Consider the following 6,230-nt stretch of genomic DNA (forward strand, 5'->3'; position numbering starts at 1 on the left):
GCAATGGAGACCCAACGCAGCACCCCCCCCAAAAAAAAAGCACCTTGGACAACAGTGTGGGTTGTCATGTACTTAACACTGAAAAGATAAAGGAGAGTTTGTATATGATAGCTTTAATAATTTCCCCCTCCCCTAGTTCATAGAAGAAATATTTTCTAGTGATATGTCTGGTTTTAAAGAGCACTGTGGGAATTCCCTGGTGGTCCAGTGGTTAGGACTCCACACTTTCACTGCTGAAGGTGCGGGTTCAATCCCTGGTCTGGGAACTAAAATCCTGCAAGTCATGGGGAGCGGCCAAAAAGAAAATAATAATAATAATAATAATAAAAATAAAATGGCTAATTAAAAAAAAGGAAGTCACATTGTTGTGGATCAGCTTGTAAATTTGCCTGAAATATAGAAACGTTATTTAAAATATTTCGGTTGTAAATTGCCAAACAACAGTCATTATATATACACTTATATATATATACATACATATATATCTATAAAATATTCCATATATCCCCCATCCATCTATATCTATCTATCTATCTATCTATCTATCTATCTATCTATCTATCTATCATCTCAGTCTATCCATCTATCTCCACTGACTTCATCCTAGGGGTGTAGTAGCATTAGGTACACAATTTTCTCCACCATTCATTTTCCACCTAATATGTTTAGGGGTATTTAAAAAATGTAAGAGAAGTATTTTCATATTGTTGAAATCTGAAGGATCTAAACTTAATTAGAAAACACAAAAGCTTATATTGATCTTCAAATTTCAAGTCCCTTTAACTGATATAGTTTATTTTCTAGATCGTCAGCTGTAGCAAATATGCTTATACTTGTGAATCTCTAGATTCTCTACATGTTAGAGGCATCTAGCACCCAGATAGATGTTACTACGAGAGCAGGTCTCAGACTGAATTCCTCTACGTGCACAGGCTCTAATTCACAACCAGCGTAACACATTGGATAGAGGGAAAAGGTTCTTTACTCTGTCCTCTGGTCCTTCTAACACCTTGTATCAGTGGGTCGCTCCAGCGTTATTTGATAATGCTTTTGAGACAGGAGCAGCATGCTTTGTGGACCAGCAGCTTAGCAGGATTTCTCTTGAAATAGAGAGATGCAAGTTTAGTAGGATCCATACTTTCAGGGCACCGTGGATGGCTGGGTGCACCAGCTTATCCGTGTATGTGCAAAGTCTGTGGGCCCTGCCATACCAGTACTAACACGTATCTTGTAGTCCACTGATTTTGCCAATTAAAGATAATCTCTGACAATCTTTATGTTTCTTACAAAACCTAAGATGTAATACAGACGAGCTAACTCTTTACAATAATTACTCAACCTCTATTAACTAATTCTAATTAATTCACATATAGCACATTTGCCATACTGAAGTGTAAACAAATTACCAGAAATCCAAATATATTATCAACTGAAGACATGCTGATGAGATTTTGATATGGAAGAATGTTGAAATAATGTGAAATAGGGCAAAATGGCTGAAATGTTTATATATATATATATATATATATATATATATTACATTAATAAACAACTGCACATTTAGATAAACGAGCCTAAATTATTGACTGATTTATAGCCTAAATTATAATTATTGATTATGTATAATTATACTATATATAGTATATAATGTACATAATATTATATATTAATATAATGGATATTATTTGTTTCATTAATTGTTTAAATGAATGGAGCATTTATAGTGTGTTCTGTCACTGCACTGTATTTTGGTTCCATAAAGGCAAGCAAAACAGACACAGCTTCTGCCTTCATGGAATTTGGGAGATGAACAATTAACAGGTAAATAAATAAATATATACACAGTACAAATATATATATACGCAGTACAAATAGTACGTGTTATAATTAGAAAGAATAGATTTCTCTGAAAGAGAATGACTCCCTTGTACATGGGAGCAGGAAAGATCATGTTTCCTTGTTTTTCTACATCAAATTAAATCTGACTCAGCCTTCACTGATCTTCCTGGCTGGATTGTTAATCTTGGTGATCAAGATGGTTCTGCTGTCAGGGTCCCCTAATCTCTTTCCTGAGACGGTTCTAGAGCCATTTGACTTATGGGATCTCAGACAGTTGGAGCAGTGCCTCAGGTTTTCAACATAATATGATAACTGCTGGGATGCGTGCTATTTAAATCTTGTTGGGTCCTTCTACTCCAGAGTTTGTTCTAAGGCAGCATCGTTCCTTCCACACCAGGCTCAACCATGAGTCTATTTTCCACAGCTTCTAGGGACACTGTGTGTCTCTGGCCCTCACACAGACCTCCCATCAGAGGCCCTACAGGTGGCAGATGCGGGTTTCCCTACTTGGCGGAAACCACCCCCTTGTCTTTCCAGTCTCTGTCCTGAGTGCCGTTCTGTTGGAAACTGACAAAGATGCTACATGATTTAAAAATCCAGAATCAATAGAGCATGTGATGGGCATAGATTCTGAAGAATAAGAGTACAAAGAAGCTGACCTGCCTTCTGGAAGAAAGAGCAGAAGCAAGAGAAAATATCATTAAAGCTCACACATCTTACTTTTTAGAAAAAGGATTGTTATGTACGTGGATGAAAGACGGAGGGGCCTCCTCCAATGTTTTCTTTTCACAGAACTTGTAAATAGAAAAAGGTGATTGACCTTTTGTTCCATTTGTGGGGTTACAAAGTTTTCATGTGTACGGAGCAATTGAGATAGTGGTAAAATGGATAACCATTCACTTGTCACTTAGATTCAGAATTTGCTCATTTTTTCTCCATATTTGCTTCACCTGTCAGTCTGTTATATCCATCATATATCTATTACTTTATGTTGAACTATTTCAAAGTAAGTTGCAGGTATGATGACACTTTACCCATAAATATTACAGAATGCATTACCTAAGAATAAGGGTGTTCTCCTATGGAAGCACAATACCACTATTACACCTAAGATACTTAACAACAAAGTAGCCAATGTGTATTCAGCTCTCCTCAATGTCTCCCCAAATTTCTTTGAGCTTTTTTATTTTATTTTTTTTGATCCAGGATCTTCATCTGGTTATACATTGCATTTGGATTTTATGTTTTATACTATAGAACAAACAATAATAGATTAAACATATGCAAAGTCTCCTTAAAAAGTAGAGTGTTTCATGGCACAAGACTAACAAATCCAAGAGGAAAACAGTGTCTCAATTAGAGAGGAGTGGTCAGGAATGGGGCATGAAAAATGGAAGTCACATTAGCAGTAAGTCTCCCACATGACAGAGGAGACCGTGACCTAGAGAGTGGGGTGTAAGGGCAGGTTTGTCCTTGTAGACGATGTAGGTTTATTTTGCTAACATGGGTTGATAATAGTAACTGAAATTAATCCAAGAAATCCCCTGCTCAATTCCAAAACCTGTGTTTCTAATGTTGCTTCACTAGTGTATTTACTCATGAATATCTGAGCATATTTGAGAATATTTGCTGATCAATAAACAAGAACTGTAGCTATAGTTTTTTTCACATTCTTAATAAGTTAGCTTCTAAACGATTTTTTAAAATGATTTAGAAAATATTTATATTGGTCTTTGATCGGTTCCTGATGCAGAGTTCCTAAATCCTTTGGAATATCCCAGGTGATACTAGTGTCTTTTGTTCTAATGAGGAGACTCTTGGTCACCAAATGAAGGGTGGTCACCAAAAAGACCAAGCCATGATTAGAAGTTTGGAATTTTCAACCCCACTTTTCATTCTCCAGAGATGGGGCTGGAGCTGTAGTTAATGGGCAATCATGCCTAGTGAAGATTGCAGGAAAGTTCCAGAAGTGTGGGGTTGGTGACTGCCTGGAGGTGCTGGGAGCATGGCATCCCAGATAGGGTGTGGAAGCACGGCGCCACTTCCCACATACCTCTTCTGTCTGGGTGTTCATATGTACCCTTTATCATATCCTTTGATAACAAATTGGTAAACACTAATTAAACCATTTTCTTGAGTTCTGTGGGCAAATTAATCAAACCCAAGGATCGGGTTGTGGGTTCCTCAGATTTATAGCCCGTCTATCAGAAGCACGGTGACAACCTGGACTTGTGGTTGCCATCTGAAGTGGGCTGGAGTTAGTCTTGTGGGACTGAACCCTCAGCCTGTGGAACCTGAGACAAACTCCAGATAGATGTGTCAGAATTGAATTAAGCTGTAGGGCAGCCAGCCGGCCTCACAGAGAAGCGCCCACACATTTGGTTTCAGAAGAGTTGAGAGATTGGTTGTGGTGTGACGGTAAAAAGATACATAGAAAGGTAAAACAAACAAACAGAAAATTAAATTAAAAAAAAGAAAAAAAAGATACACAGGAGGAAGATTGAGATTTTCTTTACAAGCCTATTTGAGAAGATGTGCCAGTCAATGCACAAGAACTGTCTATAGTTTTATTTCACATTGTAAATAAGTTAGCATTTGTGTTATTTTTTAAAGTAAACTTTAAAGACCTTTAAAAAATGTCCATTGTTCATCACTAATCAGGGAAATGGAAATCAAATCCACAGTGACATATCACTTCACTTCTGTTGGATGGCTACTATCAAAAAACAGACAATAAGAAGTACTGGCAGGGATGTGGAGAAACTGGAACCCTTGAGCACTTTGATGGACATGTATCAATAAAATGGGTGCAGCCGCTACAGAAAACAGTATGGAGGTTCCGCAAAAAATTAAAAATAGAATTAACATATGATTCAGCAACTCCACTTCTGTGTATTTGTCCAAAGATATTGAAAGCAGGATCTCAAAGAGATTTTGCACACTCATATTCATAGCAGCATTATTCACAGTAGCTAAGATGTGGAAGCAACCCAAACTGATCATTGAGAAACCCAAGTTGATTATCATCCATCATCGATGGATGAATGGATAAACAAAATGTGGTATTATATTAACCAGTGTTTTCCAGAACCAACAGGATGTGTACATGTATTCCAGTATGTATGTGTGTGTGTGTATACACGCACACACACACACATACATACATACATATTCCAGTATAGGTCTGAAGTCCTGAGAACCAGGGGATCTGATATTGTAGGTTCCACTATGAAAGTTAGCAGGCTCAAGACCCCAGAAGAGCCAGTGTTTCAGTTCAAGTCTTGAGGCAGGAAAAGACACATGTCCCCCTTAACAGGCAGGAGGAGTTCATTCTTACTCAACGGAAGGTCAGCCTCTTTGTTTTCTTCAGGCCTTTGATGGATTGGATGAAGGCTACCTACATTGCTATCACAGGTAAACATATGTACATTGGAATATTATTCAGCACTGAAAAGGAATGGAATTCTGACACATGCCATCCCATGGATGAACCTTGAGGACATAATGCTGAGTGAAATAAGCCAGTCACAGAAAGACAAATATTGTATGATTCCACCTATATGAGTATCTGAAGTAGTCAAAATTATTGAGATAGAAAGTGGAATGGTGGTGACCAGGGCCTGGGGGAGGGGAAAGGGAGTTTTTAGTTCAGTGGGTATGGACGTTCATTTTTGCAAGATGAAAAAGTTCTGGAGAAAGATGGTGGTGATGGTTGCACAACAGGGTAAATGCACTTAACACTACTGAATTGTACCCTAAAAGTGGTTAAGATGGTAAATTTTATGGGATGTGTTTTTAAACCACAATTTGAAAAAAAAAAATCTAGGGCCACAGGAGGCACGGTAGGTAAAGGGCAGTCCTGGGAATCAAAATGCCTTTCTCTGTACTGATTAGAGTGGAAGAGACCTGAAAGAGAAGTGAATATCCTTCCACAGAGGAATGAGATGAAACCCTAGGGTGAAGGGACCAAACCTAGACACACAACTGTAATCAGGACCCAGATTTTCTGAGTGTGGCCGGGGCTTTGTCCGCCATGCACTGCCACCTTCTGGAGCCTGAGATGATGTGTACAGTGCCTCCTGCAGTCCTCTTTGTGTTGCAGATCCATGACATACAGAGGTTTCCCCAAATGAGATACCTTTCCTTCTCTGGGATGGGGTGAGGATTATAAATGCAAAAGTTAACCATATTGGGACTTCCCTGGTGGAGCAGTGGTTAAGAAGTCGCCTGCCAATGCAGGGGACACGGGTTTGATCCCTGGTCTGGGAAGATCCCACATGCCGTGGAGCAACTAAGCCTGTGTGCCACAACTACTGAGCCTGCATGCCACAACTACTGAAGCCTGCGCGCCTAGAACCCGTGCTCTGCAAAGACAGAAGCCACCGCAATGA

The sequence above is a fragment of the Mesoplodon bidens genome (genome assembly GCF_964165515.1).
Source record: "Mesoplodon bidens genome assembly, chromosome: 17".
NCBI lineage: Eukaryota > Metazoa > Chordata > Mammalia > Artiodactyla > Ziphiidae > Mesoplodon > Mesoplodon bidens.